The sequence below is a fragment of the Mus caroli genome, unplaced genomic scaffold (assembly GCF_978045245.1).
Source record: "Mus caroli unplaced genomic scaffold, Mus_caroli_1 scaffold_5, whole genome shotgun sequence".
Lineage (NCBI taxonomy): Eukaryota > Metazoa > Chordata > Mammalia > Rodentia > Muridae > Mus > Mus caroli.
Genome location: NW_028227260.1, coordinates 60,351,806 through 60,379,460, shown reverse-complemented (window position 1 = coordinate 60,379,460; position 27,655 = coordinate 60,351,806).

The following is a 27,655-nucleotide window of genomic DNA, read 5'->3' as shown; positions in this document are numbered from 1 at the left end:
CATTAAAGATTATTTCTTCTCCTTTCCCCTAGAACCTGAAGATAGTGAGAAGTGTGCTTTCTGTTAATTTTGGCGGGCCTGATTCTAGATTCGAGTGGATGATTCTACCCCAAGGCATGGCCAATACTCCCCCCATGCGTCAATATTATATGCTTAATATTTTTCATTCCTTTTAGATTATTCCAATATTTTATTTTACATGTATATGAATGATATTATTTTGGGTGCCCCTAGCTTTTCAGGCCTCCAAGAGCTTACTGATAAGTGTCTCTTCATTCTTAAATATAATAATTTTCATGTTGCTCCTGAAAAGTTTCAAAAGTTGCAGCCGTTTAAGATCCTGGGCTCCATGTTGTCCTTAGATGCTGTGTCCCCTGTTAAGCCTCAACTTCAAATTCAAGTTTCCTATACACTCCCACAGTTACAAAAGCCTTTTGGAGAAATTAATTGAATGAGGTCTTGGATCTCCATTGCCACAGAAAATATAACAGCATTATTTGACCTCCTTAAGGGAAATGACCTCTCCACCCCTATAGTGCTGACATCTGACCATATCCATCTGTTGAATAAGATTCAACAGGCCATTGATTTAATCCCTTAAACACACTTAAATGATTTGATCCCAACCTACTCCTTATTTTATATATTTTCCCTGGAGAAACATTGTGCACCACGCTACTTGGTCAAGAGGGCAAACCAGTCCATTCAATCCACCTTTCAGTGAGAAGGGCTCCTTGAGTTTATTCTATGGCTAACCAGCTGTCCCATTGCATTGTTAAGGGGAGAGATCTTCCATTAGGCTCTTTGGAACAGAGCCTTCTGCCCTCATTTAAAAACATGGATTTCCTTTAGTTACAGAGAAACAATAGCCAGGTCACTCTGGCCCTAGAGGGCTTTCCAGGAGAAATTGATTGCCACTTTGGACCATATAAGTGAATGAGTTCCTTTTCCAGACTTGAATGGAAGGCACCCCCCAGACTCTTTCTAGCCCACCCCAAATTATCCCACCATCTTAACTGATGGCAGGTGCCTGGGGTCCTCCATTGTTTTTTTCCCCACCTTTCTCATCAGCCAAAGGTCAGACCTCCAAGAAATTGAGGGCTCTTCCCAATTTAAAGAATTGTTTTCAGGCATCGATGGGAGAAGGGGCCCTTGGTCCCATGAAGGTTCGATGTCCCAGTGTAGGGAAATGTGATGGCGGGGAGCTAGGAGTAGGTGAGTGGGGGGTACACCCTCATACAAACAGGAGGGAATGGGATAGGGGAGTTCTGGGGTGAAAATCAGGAAAGAGGATAAAATTTAAAATGTAAATAAATAAAATATTCAATAAAAGAAAATAAGTTCATATATATACAATTCTTATCCACTTTCTTTTGATGGACCAAAAGGTATAGGTAGTACAAGATACTAGGTACACTAGAAAAAAATAGAATGCCACTGAAACCATTACAAAGAAACAAACACAAAGAATGTGGGGCAGTTCATACTTTGATTATAAGAGTTTCTGTTGACACTCTGAGCTTTGGATGTGCTGCTGTTTGAGCATACTTGTTGCAGACTTTGAACTGGACTCAATTTTGATAAACCTATAATCCCAAGATTGAAGTTATACTTTACAGTAGCAGTTATTAAGGTGGATGGCCATATTATGAAGAAATGAAAGAAGCAGATTTTTGTCGTCAGATTTTTTAAGCAATCTAAAAGCTGAAGTAAGCCTTTTCCAATGTAAAATCTTTCAGGATGTCTGAAAGTTGAAGAATGCAAATAGATCCATGGCTATCACCCTGCACAAGTCCAAGTGGATCAAAGACCTCAACATAAGACCAGACACACTAAATTGAATAGAAGATAAAATGGGGAATACCCTTGAATGCATTGGCATAGGAAAAGACTTTCTGGACAGAACAGTGATGGTACAGACATTAAGAACAATTAATAAATGGGACTTCATAAAACTGAAAAGCTTCTGTAAGGCAAAGGGCACAGTCAATAGGTCAAAACAACAGCCTACAAAATGGGAAAAGATTTTGACCAACTCTACATCTGACAGAGTGCTAATACACAAAATATATTAAGGACTCAAGAAACTAAGTAACAAAAAAAATCTAAATAATTCAATTAAAAATAGGAAACAGATCTAAGCAGAAAATTCTCAATAAAGAAATCTCAAATGGCTGAAAAACACTTAAAAGAAATGTTCTAAATAGCCATCGGGGAAATGCAAATCAAAACTACTTTGAGATTTCCTCTTAACACCTGTCAGAATGGATAACTTCAATAACAAACATGACAGGTCATGCTGGTAAAGATGTGGTGCAAGGAAAACACTGCTCCATTGCTGGAGGAAGTGTAAGTTCATACAGCCACTGTGAAAACCAATGTGACAGTTCCTCAGGAAACTTGGAATTGATCTACCTCAATACCCAGCTAGGGCATATAATGACCCTAGAATGTTCCACAAGGACATTTGTTCAACTGTGTTCCTTGTGACTTTATTCATAATAGCCAGAAACTGGAAACAACATAGAACACTCTCAACCAAAGAATGGATAAAGAAAATGTGGTACTGAGTATTCCTCACCATATGTGTGTGTGTGTGTGTGTGTGTGTGTGTGTGTGTGTATACATGGAATTTACAGAGAAATGGATGAAACAAGAAAAATCACCTTGAGTGAGGTAACCCAGATCCAGAAAGACAAATATTGTATGTATTTAATTATTAATGGATATTAGCCATTAAGTAAATGATAACCAAGCTATAGTCAATAGTCTCAGAGAGGTTAGGTAAAGCAGAAACATCTAGGGCAAATGTGTTGATCTCCCTGGGAGGAGAAAATAGAATAGATTTTGCAAGTGAACTGGGAACAGGTGGGGACAGTAGGGTTCAGGATGGGGTATATGAGGTGGAGGGAAGAGAGTGTAGACAGAGATGGCTAGAACTGGCAGGCTTTTGTGGGGCCACAGGGCATGCAGAATTCTAGAGCAATTGAAACTTCCTTAATGTATGAAGGTGATCCTAAGAAGGACTCCTAATAATGGAGGATACTAACTCTCAAGTGACCATCTCTTTTTGCCAGGCAAGACTTCCAGCGGTGAGACTGGGTTGTATTTAGTTGAGTTTATTACCATGGAAATCCCTAAACAACCCAGGCTGTTAGTAAGACTAAGGGCTACTCTTTCTAAACTGACAAGAGGGTCTTTGACCCTATGACTCACTGACCATTAAGAAGTGGTTCTGGTGCTTACATGGAGCCTTCACATCTATATTCTAGGTCCTATGGTGCAGGAAGGCACTCTGTAGGTGACCAAAAGAGAAACAAAAATATCCATAAAATGACTGCCAATGATATTCTGCTATATTCATAGATCCAAATAGATGCAGAGACCCATAGCCAGACATCACACACACACACAAACACACACACAGAGAGAGAGAGAGAGAGAGAGAGAGAGAGAGAGAGAGAGAGAGAGAGACTCCTCCCCTCAGAGCTCAGGTAATCCTGTGAAAACTGTAAGAACCAGAGGGAATGGAGGACACATGGAGAACAAGGTCCTCTGAATCAACTAAACAAGCATCACACGAACTCACAGAGACTGAAGCAAAGAGCACAGAGCCTACATGAGTGTGTACGAGGTCCTCTGCATATATATTACAGATATTAACATTTTTACATGACTGCTAACTGAAAGAATGAGTGTGCCTCTGACTCTTGGGCCTCATTTGTGACTCCTTTTTGTTGCTGTGTCCAGCTTCAATATGATAGTTTTTGCTTTATCTTATATTTTACTTTGTTATGTTTGATTGTTATCTCTTAGAATCCTGTCCTTTTCTAATAAAAAACAGAAAGAGGATATATCTGGAGGGGAGAGGAGGTGGGAAGGAACTAGGAGAAGTAGAGTTAGGGGAAACTATAATCAGGATATATTGTGTAAGAAAAGAATCTATCTTCAATAAAGTAGAAAAGTAATGTGAAAAATGTCTGTTAGCCTCAAATTGTCATTTTTCATGTTAGAAATTTTTGAATTAAATTGTATTATCAAAAAAGTCTGTAACCATTAAAATATGTTTTCCATAGAATAAATTCTATTAAGCTGCCCCTACATTAAGAGCTAATATTACCTTCTGTTTGCTTATTTCATGTATGCATTTTAAATTTTATTAGAGGAAGAGGAGAAGCCATAGTCTATAACATTTCCCTCATCACCTCCAATCTCTTCATGTACTAAAGTTTAAAATGTATTCTTGAAGTAGACACAATCATGAAAATCAACAACCATTAAGCATATACAAAAAGAAAATCCAAAAAGAGGTATCACTTAACACATATTAAAATGGCTATTATCAAAACTAAAATAGGTAATGAATGGTAGTAGGCATGTAGCAAAAATGAAATTGTTAGAAATACATTCTAATTCAGCCATCTGAAAAATAATACAAGGACTTATCAAAATTTTGCTACTATATGACATAGCAATCAATTTTATGAATATAAAATGAAATTTTTTCATTCTATGTCCACTGGACCATACTCATGTGGCAATATAGACAACACTTGGGAATATTATGATGAGGAAAATAAGCAAGAAACATAAAGAAAAATAAAATGTATGTCACTCAATAGTATACCCTAAAATGTAATTCACATTTCCTGTTTTCAAAACCTATTCCAAGCTACATTATTCCTAATAGTATGATGGTAGCAGAAAAATATGTATAAAACAATGAAAAAGTGAAACTAAGAAATAAAACAACACATAAATGAGTTATTGAAAATACACAATGCACCATGATCATTCAGCAAGGAAGAACAGAAATTTTAACACATCATGCTACAAAAATTTTGTATGTGAACCCAAAGAATGATTTTACATAATTTCCTTATGTAATGGTTAATCTTCAGTGACTAGATTGACTAGATTTATAATCACCTATGAGATATTTTTCTGGGCGTTGCTATTAGTGCATTTCCAGAGCACTTTATGTAATAAAGAAGCACATGGATTGGTAGTCAGAATGTAGCACTATGAATCAAAATCAACCCTTTCTTAATTTGCTTTTGTCAGTTGTTTTATCATAGCAGTGAGAAAAGAAACTAATAAACCTTACATAAACCTTAACAGGAATAAGATGAAATACAATAATGAAAATTATTTTTATAAAAATAATTGTGAGAAAAATATCATGTATGATTTCTTTATGTCACAAAAGAAAAAAATCAATAAATTAGAGCTTTTCAAAATTAACAACATTTTTCTTATAGAACCCTAGTAAGGAGGTTAAGTAAGATCTATAAAATTGAAGAAATATTGTCACGTCACCTATATGGAAAGAAACTAGTATTCAGAATGTGTAAGACCTAAAAAATACAAACAAGACAAGACAAAAAACAAAACAAACAAACAAACAAAAAATTTAAAATGTACATATATGTAGCAATGTAATAGTAAAAATAAATGCCCCTTACATTCTATGATATTGTAACTGTTGTTGAACTTTACAACCAGAATTAATAATACAATAAAATTCCTCACTCAAGACTTAAAATTAACAGTCTACTGTGTACTCAGCCTATTTCTTTAATCAACATTTAAGAGAAAAATATAAGAACCAATCTAACTTGCCTTTGATTTCCATGTAAACAACTTTTACAACATAAGCTAATATATAACTGTAATCTTAAGTTACATACTCTTCCATGCCCCTGACATACGAAAATAGAGGTTGGAAACAAACAATCTTCTAAAATATGTATTTACCATATATGTTGAAAACAACATTTAAATATTCATTGATAAACAGTGATAATTGCAGTGCCCTGCTAAAGATTTCTTTAAAGTATCCCATTCTTTCACTATCAAATGCTTTCTGATCTTTTCACTAAAGACAGAAAAATGTCATTTTTTTTTTTTTAGGTACAGAATTAGACAGTAACAAATGCATTCACACAGAAACAGATACATTTAAGAGTAGAGACAGATTCTCATGACAACCATCAGGCAAACATGGATTCAGACTCATGCAACACACAGAGGACAAAAGACAGGGAACATGAAGTTAAAACTTCAAATCTTATCTCTCTCTCTCTCTCGGTTAAATGACACCAAGGGAAAGTGCTTTGAATCCATTCTTTAATGTGACACTAATGTATTATTGGTTACTCAGAGTTAATCATCAATGTATTTAATCCACTCAGATAAGAGTATGATAAACATCACCAAAGAGGTATGCATAAAAGAAACAGATTAATATATTGATACATATAATCTACTAAAGTTAAGTCAAGATTAAATGAACAATTAAATCATATGTATAATTCCTAGTCAAATAGAAACAGTAATTAGACTTTTTTAAGCAAAAATATCCAGGTGAACAAGGTGAAGAATTTTACTAAACCTTCAGAAAAGAACCAATGCCATTATTTCTTAAAGTATTCCACAAAATCGAACCTGGGTAATATTTCCTAATTGTTTTTATACAGCTACTATTTGCTTTGATATCAAAATCACCTAAAGACCCAACAAGAAAGAAAATTATAGACTATTAGAACATATATGAAAAAATTCTCAATTAAATACTTGCAAGCTATATTCTAGAACATACCACAAAAACTATCTGCTATGGTCAAGTGTATTCATCCTAGAGTTTCAGGGATCGTTCAACACATGTAAATCAGCAAATGTAATCCACCACATTCAGACCAAAAGACCAAAAAACCAAAAAACAACAACAAAAACAAAACCAATAGCAACAACAATACTATCATCTCGTGCTCATTTTATCATATGCAGAAAAAGTCTGAGAAATATCTAGCATCACTTCATGATACAAGTGCTGTAGAGACTAGGAAAACAAGGGATACTTCTTAACAGAACAAAGGCAATTTATATTAAGTCCACCATCAATATCATCTGAAATGGAGAAAAACTCAAAGCATTTCCACTAAAATCAAGAACAAAACAAAGATGTCTAGTTTCACCTTAACTATTCAGTATGCTACTTGACTACTGAAGGGGACCAATACAGCAAAGGGGGTTGTCAGCATATCTTTAAATCCAGGTGATATGACACTCTATACACAAAAGTCCCCAAACTGCCCACATTTGTTAAACACTTTCAACAAAGTAGCAGGATACAAAAATAACAAAAAATGTAAGTCAGGGACTTATATAATAAAAACTTTAAGATATTGAAGAAAGAATCTGAAGAAGAAATACTTCAGAAAATAGAAATATCTCCAATGCACATGGATTGGTAGAATTAATATTGTGAAAATGGTTATCCTGCCAAAAGCAATCTGCAGATTCAATGTAAAAATTCCAACATAATTCTTCACATAATTTAGACACAAAAAAAAAACCAACCAATTTTCAATCTCAAACCCAAAACTATCCTGGAGATATAAAACAATGCTAAATGGTCAAATAAGTGCTGGAAGCATCATATCCCATATTTCAATGTATATTAGAAAGCTACAATAATAAAAACACCACAGTATTAGCATAAAAACAGTCACATTGATTAATTGATTGTAATTCAAGATCCAGATATAATTTCACACTTCTATGAACACCTGATTTTTGACAAGGAAACAAAAAAGAAATACTAGAGAAAAGACAGCATCTTTCTACAAGTGGTGCTGATCACAGTGGATGACTCCATGTAGACAATGCAAATATTTGCACACTTATCATGTGCTAAAAACTCAATATCAAATGGATCAGAGATCTCAACAAAAGACCAAATATGCTGAATCTGTTAGAAAAAGAGTGAAGAACAGACTTGAACTCATTGGCATGAAATAAAACTTTTTGAACAAAACACCATTACCACGGACAATAAGATCAAAATGTATTTGAGATGGGACCTCATGAAATGGAAAAGCTTCTGCATGACAAAGGACATTATCATTAAGACAGTGGCAGGTTACAGAATGGGAAACTATATTTGCCAGCTATAAATTCAATAGAAAATTAATGTCTGTAATATAAAAAAATAACTTTTAAAAATGAACAAGGAAAACAAGACTGGGGTATAGAACAAAAAGAAAATAAAACAGAGTTGTCTGAGAAAGGCTTAAATCAACTTTCAACTTTTAACACGTTTAGTCAACAGGAAAATGTGTATTAAAACTACACTGAGATTGTATATTACGCCATTCATTCTGATTTTCCAAGGAAAAGGGAACATTATTCAAGGCTGGTGGAGTGCAAACTTGTACAGCCACTATGGAAATCAGTATACAGATTCCTGAGGAAACTTGGAATCAGTCGAACTCAAGATCAAACCACAACTATGCTTTGGAATAGTCTTAGGATTTCTATTGCTTTGAATTGATACCATGATCATGGCAAGTCTTATAAGGAAAATGTTTAATTGGAGGCTAGTTTATAATCTAAAGGTTTTGCCCATTGTCCTCTTGAGGGGGAACATGGCAGCATGCAGGCCTGGTCCTGGCAAAGTAGTTAAGACTTCTATATCTTAGTATGAAGGCAGTAAGAAGAGAAAGTGACACTGGGCCTGGCTTGAGCATTTCAAATCACAAAACCCACTCCCAGTTACACACCCTCTCCAACAGTCTGCACTTCTCCAACAAGGCCACATCTCCTAATAGTGCCACTCCCTTGACAGGCATATATCCAAAGGACCTACTATGAGTCAGACATCAGTCAAAACTCCATTAATCACCTGTCCTCGATAAGCCCCTAGTTTAACTGGAGGGCCACAATGTTTCGTGGGATCTCCTGGGATCAGTGTCAATTCAGAACCAGTATCCAATAGACCTCCCAGAAAGTCTGATTATTTCCTTTCCCCCAGTGTACTGTTACCCTTGTAAAAGGCTGTAGGTCAATCTGGGGGAAGAACTGGAGAAAGGCTAACAGCAAAACTTTTTGGTGTCTTATCAAGATCTTTCCTCAGGGGAAGCTGGCCACCCCTTCATTCAAGGGGTTCTGGATCTGCAAACTGGCTCAAATCTGGAAATTGATTCACTGGCCAAGATTGCCTTCTACCACAATCTAATGTTTCATTCATTTGCTTGAGAATTTTTCTGCTTATACAGATCAAACAGATATGCAGTAGGCTTCCTATCTATTTCATGCCTGGAAACACCATGATTGATTAGCCAATACCAAAGGTCCAAAAGAGTCATACCATTATAAATTTCACCAATCCTGTGCTGATTATTATGGGGCATGTCATTATAAACATTGTTTTGTCTACGGTGTCCATTATGATAACTGATCACCTTGTCTCTGGCAATTCAATGCTGCCACCTGGCCCTTGTTACCTCAGTGCCCAATTAAACCCATTGAATTTAATTCATCTAATTGAGCAGCAGCATCTCCAACCCTAAGGTCTGTCACAAGGAAAAGGGCAAGAACAAAACTCTTCAAATGTGCTGGTGCCCCTCTCACCAGTTTGTGTCTTACAGAGCTGGTGAAAGGTATATCTTCTGGACCTTCCCATTGTGGAGTATTAGGTTTTACACAATATATCCACTCTAGTGTTGCAATTTCCCTAAGCCCTTACATGCATACTTAAAATTGCCAAATTGGTCAAGTAACTCAGACTAGATAATTCATGGGCCTAGGAGAAAACCCACTACTATTATTCTGATAAAAGAACATAGTGATACAGTTGTATAGATATTCAACGGAATGCCCATCAAAGCTTTATATCTAGAAATGATCTAGTGACAGATTACATGTTGTAGAAATAATCTCTTACGCACTGTTTAAGAATATTAACCTGTCAATAAAATGATGTTGGCCTATTTGCTTAGGCAGGAAAGAGGAAGGTGGAAGTTCCAGTTGACAAAGAGGATTTCTGGGGTTGAGTCAGATGCAGAGAAATTTGTTCCAGATACAGAAGAAGATGGTTGTATGAAACTGAGGACTAGATAAATAGGCATGTGGCCAAACTTACAAAAACATAAACATGTAATTAAAATATGAGCCAGTCAGGGATGGGAAGGTCTAAGGATTTATTTATATAAGTCTCAGAGTTGTTATTTTGGGGAACTTATGAAAACAGTGGAAAAGCTTGCAGTTACAATATGATAGGATGGAGATTATATGACAAAGCACAAGCCAGAAAGTGATACAGGGCTCTGGATCTCTTTTACAACTTGTTTTTACAAGATATCAGACATCTAATTAATCCAATGAGAACTATCTTATTTTATCCTGAAAGGAGCTCCTTTCAGTGACCTTAGACCATTAGATGACAGATTTTATTTTATTTTTTTATTAGGAATTTATTTCATTTACATTTCCAATGCTATCCTAAAAGTCCCCCACCCTCTCCCCTACCAACTCCCCCACCCACCCACTCCCACTTCTTGGCCCTGGCGTTCCCCTGTACTGAGGCAGATAAAGTTTGCACTACCAATGGGCCTCTCTTTCCACTGATGGCCCACTAGGCCATCTTCTGCTACATATGCAGCTAGAGACACGAGCTCTGGGGGGTACTGGGTAGTTCATATTGTTGTTCCACCTATAGGGTTGCAGATCCCTTTAGCACCTTGGTTACTTTCGCTAGCTCCTCCATTGTGGGGGCCCTGTGATCCATCCAATAGCTGACTGTGAGCATCCATTTCTGTGTTTGCTAGGCCCCAGCATAGTCTCAAAAGAGACAGCTATATCTGGGTCCTTTCAGCAAAATCTTGCTAGTGTATGCAATGGTGTCAGAATTTGGAGGCTGATTATGGAATGGATACCAAGATATGGCAGTTTCTAGATGGTCCATCCTTTCATCTCAGCTAAAAACTTTGTCTCTGTAACTCCTTCCATGGGTGTTTTGTTCCCAATTCTAAGAAGGGGCAAAGTGTCCACACTTTGGTCTTCGTTCTTCTTGAGTTTCATGTGTTTAGCAAATTGTATCTTATATCTTGGATATTCTAAGTTTCTGGGCTAATATCCACTTATTGTGAGTACATATTGTGTGAGTTCTTTTGTGATTGGGTTACCTCACTCAGGATGATGCCCTCCAGGTCCATCCACTTGCCTAGGAATTTCATAAATTCATTAATTTTAATAGCTGAGTAGTACTCCATTGTGTAAATGTACCACATTTTCTGTATCCATTCCTCTATTGAGGGGCATCTGGGTTCTTTCCAGATTCTGGCTATTATAAATAAGGCTGCTATGTGAACATAATGGAGCATGTGTCCTTCTTACCGGTTGGAACATCTTCTGGATATATGCCCAGGAGAGTTATTGCAGGATCCTCCGGTAGTACTATATCCAATTTTCTGAGGAACCGCCAGACTGATTTCCAGAGTGGTTGTACAAGCTTGCAATCCCACCAGCAATGGAGAAGTGTTCCTCTTTCTCCACATCCTAGCCAGCATCTGCTGTCACCTGAATTTTAGATCTTAGCCATTCTGACTGGTGTGAGGTGGAATCTCAGGGTTGTTTTGATTTGCATTTCCCTGATGATTAAGGATGTTGAAAATCTGACTAACTCTCAGCACTGCCACTATGGAGGTGAATGTCCTAATACATGAACAGCTCACTCAATAGCACACTTAAATTATACCCAAATCAGAACATTCTGATAGGGGAACAATGACAGGGATACTAAATATTCTATATTATAGGAATTCACTGTAAGTAGGATGTGCATATCATGAATAGTTTGTTCTGAGTTAATCTTCAGACTGAATGTCATCCAAATTATTGGCTCAAAGGGAACACTTTCCCAGTGACAAAGAGAAAATGGTAAGAACTGTCACAACACATAATATCAGAGACAAGTCTGATCATCTAACCAGAGAGGCAAGACTACACTTTGAAATGACTGGCTCCCTTTGTTTTCCCTCCCTATATAACCTGCTGGCCAAGGATGAGGTGGAAGAATGATCTAACTTCTCAAATTGCAGGCTTTCTGAATGAAACGCAGCTAAAAGATTCAATTCCTGTTATTGTCTTTTACATTGGTGATGGGTAAGGCTATAAGACCATTTTCAATTTTATACTTGGCCTTCCAAGGTTCATCTCCATTACATAATAAAAATGTATTAATTCTACCAATAGTCAGTCTCTAACTCTAATGTTAGATCACAAGCCTACGACTTTAAGAGGTTGGTGAATCCAAGAGACTAGCTCTAACATCCTAGGGAAATCAGACCACACCTTTCTTCTCTTTCAGACAGAGTTTTCAAAGTGTGATTAGCTCCTTCTTCTAATTGCAATATATGTTTATGATCCTGCTCAATACCTGGCCCTTGAAATATAGGCTATAGCAAACTACATCATGTGATATGGAAAAGCCATTAACCCCCATGCTTATAAAAGCCAGGATATTTCCATTATTCAGGGGATTTCTCTGAAGGTTCTCTTTTTCCTTCAAGCTAGCTTTTATACTGATAATGACAGCTATCTCTCTTACTCTTTTACTTTAATATATCTCTTTTTAATTTTTTATTTACTCTTAAATAGTTTCATATGTGAGTACTAACTTCACATCATTTCCCTCCCTCCGATTCTTTGTGTTTACCCTATTCCCTTTCCTCTTAAATACATAGTCTCTTTTCATTTGTTATGATTATTATATATGTGTGATAATAAGTATATGAATAAATTTGTTGAACCACTTAGTGTTACTTGTATGCATGGCTTTAGGGTTGACAACTTGGTATGAGATAACCAATTGGGGGGTGGGAGCAATGTGTCATACCTGAATAAGATAGACTCTCACTAAAGTCATTGATGGCCTGTAGCTCTTCACATAGGGGTGGTTCTCTGAGATATTTCTGCCCTCTACACTTGCATACTAACTTGTATTGTTATTGTTAAGGTCTTGTTGAGGCAACTATATTGAACAGATTTCCTGGGTATAGCTTGCCAGATATCATATATAGAAGACATAATCATGTAATAGATGTCCCCATCCTCTAGCTCTTACAATCTTTTCACCCCTCTTCTTCAATGTTCCCTGAGCCTTAGGTGTAGAGTTTATGTTAGACATTTACCAACTGGAAGTAGGTACCCTACAGTCCATTATTCTCTCCATTTTGAATGTTTGTGGCTTTAAAAATTATTTCTATCTATTATACAAAGAAGCTGCTTTGATTAGGGATGAGAAAGTTTCTCTCCTGGTTTTAAAGGAGTCCCTATTTCCCTTCTAATGCTTGGCAAGCTTTCACTGGTTTGATGTTCTGTCCCTATTTATGCTTCTTCATTTCAAGGCCCAATTATGTCAGCCATTGAAATAAGTCTTGTCTAATAAATCTGCTTTATAGATGTGTAATTTTGTTCAGTTGCATTCTTCATATTTACTACTCTTCTTTTTTCATAATATTTTATTGGCTATTTTATTTATTTACATTTAAAATGTTATCCCCATTCCAGGTTTACCCTCCACAAACCCCCTATCCCATTCCCTCACACCACCTGCTTCTATGAGGGTGCTATTCCACCAATCCCCCCACTTCTGCCTCACTGCCCTTGCATCCTCCTACACTGGGGCATCAAGCTTTTACAAGACCAAGGGCCTCCTCTCCCACTGATGTCAGATAAGGCCTTCCTTTGCTACATATGCAGCTGGAGCCATGTGTTCCACCATGTGTACTCCTTGGTTGGTGGTTTAGACACTGGGAGATCTGGGTGGGGGGTCTGGTTGGTTGATAGTGTTGCTCTTCCTATGGGGTTGCAAAACCCTTCAGCTCCTTCAGTCCTTTTTCTAACTCCTCCATCGTGGACCCTGTGATCAGTTCAATGGTTGGCTGTGAGCATCAACCTCTGTATATGTCAGGCTCTGGCAGATTCTCTTAGGAGACAGCTTTATCAGGCTCCTGTCAGCAAGCACTTGTTGGTATCCACAATTGTGTCTGGGTTTGGTGTGTATATATGGATGGATCACCAGGTGGGGCAGTCTCTGGATGACCTTTCCTTCAGTCCCTGCTCCAGTCTTTGTCCCTGTATTTCCTTTACACAGGAGCAATTTTGGGTTAATATTTTTGAGATGGGTGGGTGGCCCAACACCTCACTTGGGGACCATGCCTAACCTCTGGATATGATGTCTACAGGTTCTCTCTCCCCTTTGTTGGGTATTTCAGCTAATGTCATCCCAGTTGAGTCCTGGGAGTCTTTGCTTTCCTGGCATCTGGGATTTTCTGGTGGCTACCTCCAGTTCCCCATCCCCCATTGCTACACACCTCTGTTCAATTTCCTGACCCTCTGTACATCTCTCCTATTTCCTCCCACACCTGATCCTGCCTCTCTTTTATCCGCTTCCCCTCCTCTCTTCCTCCTAAGTCCCTCATACCCTCTACCTCTCGTGATTATTGTGTTCCCCTTTCTAAGTAATACTGAAGCAGCCACACTTTGGTCTTCCTTCTTGAGCTTCAAATGGCAGTTGAGTTATATCATGGTTATTCCCATAATATTTTTTGACTATTTGAGAATTTCATATCATGTACCCTAATCACACTCACTTTCAAGTGCCCCCAGGTCCATGCCTCACCCTTGTGACCTTCCCCAACAACAAATGAGTAAAAGAAAAAAAAAACAAACAAACAAGTTAAATTTGTATTGTCCATATACTCACTGGAGCACATGGTTGAATGCCAAGTAACCTGCCTTTTAAAGGAAACTTGAGTCTTTCCCAATCTGCACTTCCACCAGAAGCCCTTAATTGTAGAGAACTACCTTTTAACATACTTAACTCATTCTTTTGTTATTTTTATTTTATTTTATTTTTATATATTTTTTGAAATTTTATTAGATATTTTATTTACATTTAATTTACATTAGATATATTTTATTTACATTCATTTTCCTGGTTTCCCCTCCAGAAACCCCCTATCCCATCACCCCCTCCTCCTGCTTCTATGATGGTGTTCCCCCACTCACCCTCCCACTCCTGCTTTCCAATCGTGGCATTCCTCTACACTGGGGCATCAAGCCTTCACAGGACTGAGGGTCTCCCCTCCCATTGGCGTCAGATAAGACCATTCTCTGCTACATATACAACTAGAGCCATGGGTCCCTCCATGTGTACTCTTTGGTTGATGGCTTAGTCCCTGGGAGTTCTGGGGGATCTGGTTGTTTGATATTTTTCTTCCTATGGGGTTGCAACCCCCTTCAGCTCCTTCAGTCCTTTCTCTAACTTCTCTACTGGAAATGCCGTGATCAGTCCAATGGTTGACTACAAGCATGCACCTCTGTATTTGTCAGGCTCTGGCAGAGTTTCTAAAGAGGCAGTTATATCAGGGTCCTGTTAGCATGTACTTCTTGGCATCCACAATAGTGTCTGGGTTTGGTGTCTGTATATGGATGGATCCCCAGGAAGGGCAGTCTCTGAATGGTCCTTCCTTCAGTCTATGCTCCACACTTTGTCTCTGTATTTTATCTAGTGGTTATTTTGCTCCCTCTTCTAAGAAGAACACAAGTATCCACACTTTGGTCTTCCTTCTTCTTGAGCTTCATGTAGTCCATGAATTGTATCTTGGGTATTCTGAGCTTTTGGGCTAATATCCACTTATCAGTGAGTACATATCATGTGTTTTCTTTTGTGATTGGGTTACCTCACTCAGGATGATATTTTCTAGTTCCATCCATTTGCCTAAGAATTTCATGAAGTCATTGTTTTTAATACCTGAGTAGTACTCCATTGTGAAAATGTACCACATTTTAAAAAAATCCATTCCTCTGTTGAAGGACATCTGGGTACTTTTCAGCTTCTGGTTATTATAAATAAGGCTACTATGAATATAGTGGAGCATGTTTACTTGTTATATGTTGGAACATCTTTTGGGTTTATGGCCAGGAGTGCTATAGCATGGTCCTCAGGTAATAGTATGTCCAATTTTCTTTCCTGTCTAGGCTATTACTTTTGGCTGGTTGGAGGAGAAATAAGGGGGTAGTAACATATATGATCAAAAACAAATTGCAAAAATTGCGTACTTTTAAGATTAATAATGAATGAAATGAATTGAATAATGTTTAGCACTCAAAAAGAAATGAGAAGGCAAGTAAAAAGAATAAAAATAACTGAGTATAAAAGTGCATATTTGTAATGTCTTGACACACTTAAAATGACCATACTCAGGAAACTGAGGCAGAAATTTAACTAGCTCAAGTTTGACTTTGGCTACATAACAAGTTCTAGGCCAGTCTTTACGTAATAATAATAAAAAAATCTGTCTCAAAAGGAAATTGAAAAATGAAGAAGTAACCAGCCCAAAGGAAGTCTAAAGATTAGCAGCAGAAACATTCAAGTTTGAATGTCCTATACCATAATCTTTCAGATACTGGGGCAAAGATAAACTCACAAGGACTATTACAACCCTGTTTTTTATTACTCTACAGCCTCATGGCTACTCACTGGGCCTTCATGCTAATGGCAGCCACGTTAGCAGGCAAACATAGTATATTGTTTGGCCTCCTGCCGGGACTGTATGCTCAAGAATCATTCCATTAGCCATTCAGTATAGAAAATTTCATCCAGGCCTAACAAGCCTTTCATTTGAGATCTTTGCAGAATCATCATGACCCTCTTATACTAATATTTTGTACAACTGAAAAAAACAGCACTTTATAAGTGGGATTCTGTTCTTGCTGCTGTCTTCTTTTAGGTCTTTCTTGCTTTTTCTATGGTACAGTTTCCATCCTTGTGTTGGTGTTTTCCTTTTATTATCCCTTGAAGGGCTGGATTCATGGAAATATATTGTGTGAGTTTTGCTTTAACATGGAATACTTTGGTTTCTCCATCTATGGTAATTGAGAGTTTTGCTGGGTATAGTAGCCTCGCTGGCATTTTTGTTCTCTTAGCTTCTGTATGATATCTGTCCAGGATCTTCTGGCTTTCATAGTTTCTGATAAGAAGTCTGGTATAATTCTGATAGGTCTGCCCTTATGTTACTTGACCTTTTTCCCTTACAGCTTTTAATATTCTTACTTTGTTTTCTGTATTTGGCGTTTTGACTATTATGTGACAGGAGGAATTTCTTTTCTGGTCTAATCTATTTGGGGTTCTGTAGACTTCTTGTATGTTTCATGGGCATATCTTTTTTTAGGTTAGGTAAGTTTTCCTTTTATAATTTTGTTGAATATATTTAGCAGCCCTTTAAGTTGGGAATCTTCACTCTCCTCTATACATATTATCCTTAGGTTTGGTCTTCTCATTTTGTCCTGGATTTCCTGGATGTTTTAAATTAGGAGGTTTCTTCTTCTTCTTTTTTTTTTTTTTTTTTTTGTATTTTCTTCATTTACATTTCCAATGCTATCCCAAAAGTCCCCCATACCATCCCCCCGCCCCCCCATTCCCACTTCTTGGCCCTGATGTCCCCCTGTACTGAGGCATATAAAGTTTGTAAGATCAAGGGGCCTCTCTTTCCAATCATGGCCGACTAGGCCATCTTCTGTTATTTATGCAGCTAGAGAAGTGATTAAAGAATGAATTTATGAAACTCCAGGGGTGGGGTACTGGTTAGTTCATATTGTTGTTCTACCTATAGGGTTGCAGACCCCTTTAGCTCCTGGGGTACTTTCTCTAACTCATCCATTGGGGACCCTGTGATCCATCCAATAATTGACTGTGAGCATCCACTTCTGTGTTTGCTAGGCCCCAGCATAGCCTCACAAGAGACAGCTATATCAGGATCCTTTCAGCAAAATCTTGCAAGTGTATGCAATGGTGTAAGCGTTTGGAGCCTGATTATGGGATGGATCCCTGGATATGGTAGTCTCTAGATGGTCCATCCTTTCACCTCAGCTCCAAACTTTGTCTCTGTAACTCCTTCCAAGAGTGTTTTGCTCCCAATTCTAAGAAGGGGCAAAGTGTCCACACTTTGGTCTTCGTTCTTCTTCAGTTTCATGTGTTTTCCAAATTGTATTTTGTATTTTGGGTATTCTAAGTTTCTGGGCTAATATCCACTTATCAGTGAGTACGTATCATGTGAGTTCTTTTGTGATTGGGTTACCTCACTCAAGATGATGCCCTCCAGTTCATCCATTTACCTAGGAGTTTCATAAATTCATTCTTTAAGTTAGGAGTTTTTTTGCATCTTGCATTTTCTTTGACTGCCGTGTCAATGTTTTCTATGGTATTTTCTGTTCCTGAGATTTTCTCTTCTATCACTTTTATTCTGTTGGTGATGCTTGTATCTACGACTCCTGGTCTCTTTCCTAAGTTTTCTATTTCCAGAGTTGTCTCCTTTTGTGATTTCTTTATTGTTTCTATCCATTTTTAGATCCTGGATGGTTTTGTTCAATTCCTTCACCTGTTTGATTGTGTTTTCCTCTAATTCTTGAAGGGATTTTGTGGTGCCTTTTTAAGGGCTTCTAGCTGTTTACCTGTGTTCTCTTGTATTTCTTTAAGGGAGTTATTTATGTCCTTCTTAAAGTCCTCTATCATCATTATGAGATGTGATTTTAAATCAGAGTCTTGCTTTTCTGGTATATTGGGGTACCAAGGGCACAGTGTGATGGGAGAGATGGCTTCTGATGTTGCCAAGTAGCCTTGGTTTCTCTTGCTTATGTTCTTGCCCTTACCTCTTGCCATCTGGTTGTCTCTGGTGTTAGCTGGTCTTGCTATCTCTGACTGTGGCTTATCCCTCCCGCAGGTCTGTGTGTCAATACCCTTGGCAGATCAGTTCTCTCCAGGAGGAATTTAGATATAGAGAGCTATGGCACAGGGTCAGCTTTAGGGTGCAGACAGAAACCGAAAAAAAATCCTGTCCCTGGCTGTTCCTTGGTTCCTGTGACCTAATGGCTCTAGGCGGGTCCTTCTTGGGCCAGAACTTTGAGCAGAAATGGTGGTCTTACCTTTGTTCACAGGTGTGTCAGTACTCCTGGGAGACCATCTCTCTCCTGGATGTATTTTTGTATATGAATATTTTATGTGTATCTATGTATGTGTGTGTGTGTGTGTGTGTGTGTGTGTACATATGTATACCATATACATGCCTTCAGTGGCCAGAAGAGGGCACTATCACTTGCAGTTGGACTTAAATATGGTTTTGTGCTAGGAAATGAACTGGAGTCTTCAAAAGCATTCATATTTGGGTATGGAGCACTGTGGCACAGGTTCAGCTCTGGGCAGAGAGAGAAACCAGAAGGCTCCTGTCCTAGGCCATTCCTCAGTTCCTGTGTCCTGAGGGTTCTGGGCCAGTCCCTCTGAGCAGCAGTGGTGGTCTTACCTGTGCTCACAGGCTTGCCCACACTCCTAGGAGGCTAGCTCTCTCCCAGCAGTATGTGGGTATGGAACACAGGATCAGCTCTGGGCACTGTCGCACAGGATCAGCCATTCCTATAGAATTTTAATGCTGAAGCTTTGGCGCATGCCTTTAAAAATAGCACTCAGGAGGCAGAGGCAGGCAGATCACTGAGTTCGAGGCCAGCCTGGTCTACAGAGTGAGTTCCAGGACAGCCAGGGCTACACAGAGAAACCTTGTCTCGTAAAACAAAACAAACAAACAAACAAACAAAAAACCACACACACAAAAAAAGAGAGAGACTTAAAGGAAAAATGAGTTGTAATATGTTCTTTCTTTCTATTCTCTGGAAGAGTTTGCTCAATACCAAAGAAACATCTTACACACATATTGAAAGAGTTTGCCAGCAAAGCCATCTGTTCCTTAGATTTCCTTTTAATAATAAAATAATTTTAGAAAAAATATACACGAAACTCTTACTTTCCAATTTCTGATATATATGAATTTCCGTTGCTAAAACTTATTTAAATGCTACTGTTCTCATAAAACAGTTTAGATCACGTCTACTAGAGTGTAGTAACATTGAGGAACTTCATAAAATATACATTCTGCTGCTAGCTCTTCAGTCTGCAAATACTGTACAAATCCCCATGTGTTATCATAGGTGACCTATCAAGTGTTTAAAATCCTTTAGAGTTGATCTGTAATCAAGTTCATAGAGAGATAATAAAGCACATAAAGCCATTTCTTCTTGAGTCTCCAGTGACAAAACCATGAAATACTACTTTGAAAGCAATCATCATACATGATACTAGAGAACCTAAGTGAAAGTGCAGCAAATAAATACACGCTAATGTTTCAAATGAATTGGATGTGGTTGAAAGATGGAAAATGGTGACAGTGAGGAATAAGAGGAGCCTTTGGCCTGCATATGGCCACACTATAGAACATATTGGGAGTAATTGATGACCTTTAATTGAGCTATTTGTTTTCTCACTATTGACTTGTTTGAGCTCTCTCTATATGTTGCTTATTGGTACCTTTTCATATTTACAGTTCATAAACATGTCACTTGGTTCTACAGATCATCTCTTCAGTCTATTCATTATTTCCTTTGTTGAACAGAAGCTATAGAGTTTTATGTAATTGATTTGCTTTTGCTTCTGTCATACTTCCCAAAACGTATCAAGACCAGCTCTTGAGCTTCCCCCCACCCCCAGTGCTTTACTCTGCTAGTTTATAATTCTAGGCAATATACTTAATATTTATTTTGTAGGTAGTACAAAATATGGGTTCAATTTTATTATTCTGTGTGTATACATCCAATCCTACTCAAACTATTACTTGAAAACTCTATCCTCTCCGTTATTCTTTGATGTCAAAAATAAATTGTCCTTAATGTACACATTTATGACTGTATTCTATTTTTACTGAGACATAATACTAGCATGTTTTCATGAGATATATAATTTGATATCCAGATACCATGTGGAATAAAAATGAAGATAAGCATTTTCATTTTTTCTAATAGTAAGAAAAATGTTATTAATCATTTTATTTATTTATATTCCATTCATTATATTGCCCCCTTCTAGTAACACCTCCCATAGTTCCTTTTTCCATTCCCCTTTCCCTTGCCTCTGAGAGGGTACTCTCACTCTCTCACATCCCACTGGCATCCCCTTCCTTGTGGCATCAAGTCTCTCAAGGAATAGGCTCATCTTCTCCCACTGAGGCCACACCAGGCAGTCCTCTGCTATATATGTGCCAGGAGTCTCAGACCAGCCCTTTTATCCTACTTGGTAGGGGGCTTCATCTCTGGAATCTCCCAGGGGTCTGGGTTAGTTGAGACTATTAGTCTTCCTATGGGGTCACTTTCCCCTTCAGCTTTTTCAATCCTTCCTGAAACTCAACCATAGGAATACCTGATTTCAGTCCTATGGTTGGGTCTAAGTATCTGCATAAGTCTCAGCTGCTGGTAGTGCCTCTCAGAGGACAGCCATGTCAGGCTCCTGCCTGATAAGCATACCATAGCATCAGTAATAGTGTCTGGCTTTTGTGCCCCCACATAAGATGGATCCAAAGTTGGGCAGGTGATCGAACCATCTTTTCTTGAGCCTCTTCTGCATCTTTGTCCCTGCATTTCTTTTAGATAGGAACAATTCTGGGTCAGAAATTTTTACTGTGGGTTGGTATCCCTGTCCCTCCACTTGGGGCCCTGTCTATCTACTGAAGGTTGAGTTCCATCTCACGACAATTAAGCATTTTGGCCAAGATAATACCCATTGTGTCCTGGAAATCTTTCATAACTCAGGTCTCTGGAACGTTTTAGAGGGTCCATCTACCTCTCGCCCCCAGAAGCTGCATACTCCCATTCATTCTCCTGGGCATCCGGGTTTCTCTCTGGTTCCCCTCTTCCCTCCCCAACTCCTCTCCCTCCCAAGTACCTCCCTCCCTCTGCTTGCCATGTTTATTGTTCTCCCTTCTAAGTAGAATTGGGCCTTCCTTCTTGTTAAACTTCTTAATGTCTGTGGGTTGTATCCTGAGTATTCTGTAATTTTTGGCTAATATCCACTTATCAGTGAGTATATACCATTTCTATCCTTTTTGGAATGGGTTACCTCACTCAGAATGGTATTATATATTTCCATCCATTTACCTGCAAAATTCATGATGTCTTTGTTTATAAGAGTTGAAAAATATTTCATTGTGTAAATGAACCACATTTTCCATATCCATTCTTCGCTTGAGGGACATTTGTGTTAATTCCAGCTATTGGAAATAAGGCTGCTATGAACATAGTGGAACATGGGTGCTTGTTGTATGGTGAAACATATTTTGGGTATATGCTGAGGAGCAATATAGCTTGATCTTCAGGTAGAACTATTTCCAATTTTCTGAGGAACTGCCAGAGTGTTTTTTAGAGTGGTTATACCTGTGTACAGTCCCACCAGCAGTTGACTAGGTCTATGTAATTATGCCCATCCACTGTGGATCCTGTCTTAGGTCATTCCTTTAATGTCACAGTCTTTCTCGTCATAGGGTAACCTTATAGCCACCAGGCCCCGTGTCTTAGGTTGATCTGTGCATGAGGAAAGTTGCTGTCCCTGGATACCGCAGTGCTATGTGACAGTAACTACTAAATGACCTAGGGCGAACTCTACAAAAGAGGCCAGCCACCAGTGTCAACTAATTCTTGAGCATAGATAGCCAGATTTCGGGGGAGGCCCCTTGCTCAATGGCAGCAAGTGCTTGAGCTATCACAACCTTGCTATTTGTTTGTTGGGTTCTGAGCTTGCAAACCAACCAGAGCATGAACACAAGTCCAAAGTAGGTGGCAACACCAAATAAACCTACCCCCACCCATTCCTTAAAATAAGAAAATGCAGATGAAATCCAGGAGGAGAGGCCCTCTGTCAATGACAGGTCCACTCGCATTGAGTTGATCTTTAAAACTGCCACCCTCAGGGCCTGAAGAGTCTCATCGTATCCCTTGGACCAATATCCTGCAAGATACAAGGAAAGCTGTCTAGACAGATTAGCTGCATGAGTAAAATTTTCATATTGTACACTGGTAATACACAGAGCACACAACTTTCTTTCACAACCCAACTGGGCCATCTGGTATAGGACGCCTATCTGTTCCTCCGCCAGGTCAAGGTGCTGATTCAAAATCATCAGCCCTCCCTTTAACTTGGTACTAGCAGAAGTTTGAACAGTGATGGCATCAATCAGATCTGCTGAAAGCTGATTTAATTTTGTGCCTGATTGAACTATGCTAGCAATAGCGTACCCTGCAGCTGTAGCAGCAGCTGCACTGGCTGAAATTGCTATGATTATGGCAGTAGTAATGCCAAAATCTCTTTTTTGTCGAAACAGGGATAAGGTGGAGGGTGTTTCCACCGGAACAGGGATCCAACGTGGGATCCGTGCCACCATGGCACGGGTGTCCTTTGTTACATCCCAACATTGAGAAATCCAACAAGAATCATTGGAACAGACTTCAAATGAATCATTTGAAAGAATAAACAAGAAAGGGGGGTAAACACAGACTGGGGTAGGTGGATAATTAATCTGGTTTACCAAAGTTTTATTGAACCCAGTGATCTCTACACTGGTATTAGTATATCCATAAGAGTCCAGGGAGGCAGCATGTATTCCCCAATACTGAGCAAATCTTGAGATGACAGTAAAAGAAGCCTTTCCAACTGCTCCTCCCTGGATAAAGATCAAAGGATTGAGTTCTGTACAACTGCCATTAACTCCACAAAGCACCCGCTTGTGAAAGGGATGCATTCTAAAGTCCAGTATGAAAAGTCCCTTTTTATAACAAATTCCTTCTCTGAATCAGCCATCATGTTGGGAGAAAAGGAAAAGGTTTTATTCTGATCTGCCCAACGAGTGATGGAGGATTGACAATCAGACCAAGGCAGGATCAGCCCTTCATCTTCCAAGCTACAATGAGGGGCTATTTTTGGTTGGTGGGGACGTACTTTGTCTGAAAAGTTAGGTGGTAGAAATGTACCATTAACCCAAATTGCCTCCTGCCAGAAGGTCCGATTTGTAAAGGTTATATCTGCGTTGGAAGTATCTTGGGTTGTGCTCACCCAACCTCCTCGGTGTTCATTAAACCTCCCCAAAGCTTGGGCTGTGAGGTTAATACATTTTCCTGGTCCATTAATTTGAAAACATAAAGAACCCTGTTCTAATAAAGAGCAATTTTCTCCTAATGGTGCTCGGGTGGGATCATAAGGTAGATATGGTAAATCTAATGTTTTATTAGTAGTAAAGAATTTTGGAAAAACTATAGCATCATGGTGAACTGGCATTGGTTTAGGGAAAGTCAAGAGAATGGCCCATTTCTGATCGCCCATCGTAATAGGAACCCGAGACAAGTTCAGCATTGTCAGGATCAGGAGCAATCCTCGGGAGGTCAGCATCTTCCACACCATCCTTGATTACTATCTTGCGGGTGAGTCATTCCAGCAGCCAAAATGGGTTGTCTTCACTCTGTGGAAAAACACAAACAGCTCCCCTGGATCTTATCAAAGTAGGATCTGGGCCTTTCCACAGACCAGATAAGACATCCTTTCATTTCACCATTTCTTTTGGTCTATCAGGGTCTGAGCTATGTCGATCAGCTGCAGAGCAACCTTGCTCATCAAGATTCAAAAAATTAAGTGTGAAGAGTGCCATGGATACAGCTACTCTTGGCACTGAGGGCAGAGTCTCATCAACTCCCCTGTTTTGTTTTATAAAATAAGACTTGAGTGTATGATGGGCATGTTCCACAATGCCTTTTCCTTGAGGATTATAAGGAAGGCCAGTCAGGTGAGTGACATCCATTTGATGACAAAATTGCTGAAACTTAGTAGAGGTATATGCTGGCCCATTATCAGTTTTAAGAATTGTGGGCTTGCCCCAAGCACTCCACGCTTCTAAACAGTGCTGTATAACATGAGAGGCTTTCTCACCTGTTAAAGGTGTAGCAAACATAATACCAGAGCAGGTGTCAATGGAAACATGTAAATATTGATTTCTTCCAAAGGAGGAAATATGAGTGACATCCATTTGCCAGACTTGTAATGGCCTGATGCCTCGGGGGTTTACCCCTACATGAGGAGTAGGCAGAAATTGACAATAGTTTTGACATTGGGTGAAAATGTCACAAGCTTCCTTCCTGGTTAAAGTGAAATGGCAGCTTAATGTTTCAGCCGTCACATGGAAGCGTTCTTGAAACTCCCTTGCAGCCTCTGCCTGCGAGGACAGAGCAGCAGCCACGATTCTAGTGGCTTTGTCTGCCAAGTCATTTCCATGAGACATGGGACCAGGAAGGCCAAAATGGTGCTGGCCTCCGCTGTGCCTAACTCCTGGCACGGCTCTCCACAAGCAACAACAAATTTGGTATCAGGATATGCAAAGGAAGGAGACAAGACAAAGATTCTGTTGAAGTCTCATTTACTCTTGGGAAATAGAGGGTTTATGAAGCTGAAAACTACAAATGGTATTTGCTCAGATGCACAGGCCAAACTGGTGCTTGGTAACACATTGACACCAAAGGAATGTCCCCATTGTAAAATATCCAGAGATCTACTAATCATAAAGTATCTCAAGTCAACAGAAACAAGATAGAAGAAACAAAGAGTGCTAGTTAATAAATGATGGTCCAGGGACAGGATCAAGACTGAGATGCCAGGGGCTTTTGAGCCCTAACAATATACACTTAGCCATATATATATATATATATATATATATATATATATATATATATATGAATATTTGTATATTCTTTATACATATAAAGATACATAGAATATATATATATATATATATATATATATATATATATTCTTTAAGGGAGTAGCTATGTATAGTCTGTTTTAAAACTGTTTTAATATAATCGCATTTGTCTACATTTTCACCTGTGCCTTTGAATCTTATTTTTAAAACCATAGCCTATGCCTTTGTCTTGAAGTGATTTTCTTATGACTTCTTACAGTTTAAATTGTTTTGTGACTATGAAAGACTATGGAAACTTTTGAAGTTTGACTATATAAATGCACTTTGCTCAATGATATAGCCAGGAGCCTGTGCAAGCCAGGGAGTGGAATTTGGTGGTTTTAATGAGAATAGCACCCATAGGCTCATGTTTAACTACTTTGTTCACAGTTAGTAGAACTATTTAGGAAGCATTAAGAGATATGACCTTGTTAGAGGAGCTATGTCACTAGGAGTGGGCTTTGAAGTTTCAAAAGACTCACACCATTTTCACTGTTCCTCTCAAGCCTTATGGATCAAGATGTATCCTCTCAGCTGTTCCATCATTCCTGCCATGGACTCAAATCCTCTGAAATTGCAAGCCTATTTAATGCTTTCTTTTATAAGGTCCCTTGAGCACAGTGTTTGAATTCTAGCAACAGAAAAGTAGCTAAGAGTGTGTATCATAGTTTCCTTTTCCATTCATTTGTTGATTGGTAGTTAGGTCGAAAAATGAATATTTACCATAATCAGACAAAATAATTTTCAAAATATTATTAATAGTACTGAACTTTAACAAAACAATTTTAAGTATAAATCTCAAACTTTGAAGTCAATTATTCTTAGGACTTTTTGGCAGACTTAAATATAAATATCTAGCCATTACTTTACACTTCATCTTTGACCTTAAAATCATCCCTCTCATCCATATTTTCTATCTATCTATCATCTATCTATCTATCTATCTATCTATCTATCTATCTATCTAAATCAATCACATAAACACAGATACACAAATACATGTATGTGTGCATGCACATGCATGTGTGTATGTGTGTTTGTGTGTATGTATGAAAAGCTTATACAATTTACTAAAGTCAGCAGGTATATTGTAAATGCTTTTAAAATATGCTGGTATATTGGTCTCCTCAGGCTTTGGTAGGCAAGTAGGACCCAGAACTCAACTGAGACTCTGCCTGTGTTTAATCTACAAAACTATATAATTATAGTCAAGGTTTTATGTAATTCATATGTTAAATTGCTTCAGGAGCATTCTAAGGAACAACCTATGAATGTTCATCTGGATTTCCTTTCATGATTCCATGGAAAGAAGAAAATTATTTTCTCAGCAATAATACAAGGTAATCAAATAAACAGTTAAATGAGACCAGGAAATTTTTACATGTGAGAGGTATTTAATACTTATCAGGTTCACACATATTTCTAAACTATATGGCGGTACAACTTAAGGTATGAGTTACAGATTATCAATTATTCCTCTTATTACTCAAGTATGACTTATGACTTGACATATTTGCAAATGGACTTTATGTATTTGAGGAAAAAATTCTGTCTATAAATGACAGTCTCCTTTGATGATGTCAAAATACAGTATGTCAAGTGATAAGCAAAAATAAATCAAATAATTTTTCTTCCTAGAATATCTGTATAGAGAGGTTATGAGTGATATGACCAAAACATGTCACTTTAATGATACTTGAAGTCATAAAACTGATTCACTTATAGTCATATAATATATGCAATTAAGGCTACAAGCAAGGGGACAAAAGTAAATAGCTTGTAGTTTTCATGATTATAGTCAGTTTTTCTAAATTCCTTACAGTTCACCATTTGGATATTTGTTGGCCTGGAGCTGTGTGTACTAATTAGGGATTTATGTGAACTTTTGTACTTCCATAACATGTATCAACACAAAATTAAGCTAAATAAAATTAATTAATTTTAGAGTTGTAGTTTCTATATTCTTCCTCAGTATAATAATAATTTCCTCTACTGTTATTCCATACAGTTATTCATCTACTTACTAATTTTATTCATCTAATTACTAATTTTACTTACTGCTGTGCTTTCTGGTTTATGTCAGCTTTACAATCAAGAAAATGCCACCACAAGATTTGCCTGCAGGCACATACATCTGTGGTGAATTTCCTTGATTGGTGATTAATTGGGTGGATCAGTTCTATGGTAGAAATAAGTACCATTCCTGGACTGGTTGT